We start from the raw sequence: 613 nt of genomic DNA, 5'->3' as shown, positions 1-613 counted from the left end.
TGGAAATGTGCGTCTGGAACGCCTTTGAAAAGGCGACACTTACGTGCTGGTGTTGATCCTGACGGGGGCGCTGTGGCGCAACCTAAAAAGTGTGTGTGTGGGGCAGGGGGGGTCAAAGTGCCAATCAATCATGCGGTTGAGTGTTGGACATGAGCAGTAGTCCATCGTTGACTTGAAAGCTTCACAGGGCGTCTCCATGGTAACAGACAAGAACTGACAACATGGTCGGTATTACATTTGCTCATTAAAATCACAAGGTGTTAATAATACGCTGATAATTGATCTTTTAGAGAAATACAGTGTTCCTATGTGTGTGTGCGCGTGTGCGAGTGCTCAACTCTGAGCTGACAAAAAAAGTTGTCAACCACACGTTTTTCTGTTATGCTCATTTTGACACCCGTTCACACGCGCGCGCACGCACGCACACACTCATGACGTGGCACACGGCGGGGGAGGTGAAGGTTGGCGAGTGTGAAGAGGAAATGAAACAAGTTCAATTAGCGCGTGGTTACGGGAGTGAATTTCCTCTATGTGACGACAAATTTGTGAAAAAAAAATCTTTTTTTCCTGGAAATTCTGATTGTAACTTTCTTGGCTTTATCTTGAAACGTTG

This window comes from Hippocampus comes, unplaced genomic scaffold (assembly GCF_001891065.2).
Source record: "Hippocampus comes isolate QL1 unplaced genomic scaffold, H_comes_QL1_v1.1 scaffold416, whole genome shotgun sequence".
Taxonomy (NCBI): Eukaryota; Metazoa; Chordata; class Actinopteri; order Syngnathiformes; family Syngnathidae; genus Hippocampus; species Hippocampus comes.
The sequence above is the reverse complement of the archived record's forward strand: the minus strand, read 5'-3'. Positions refer to the sequence as shown.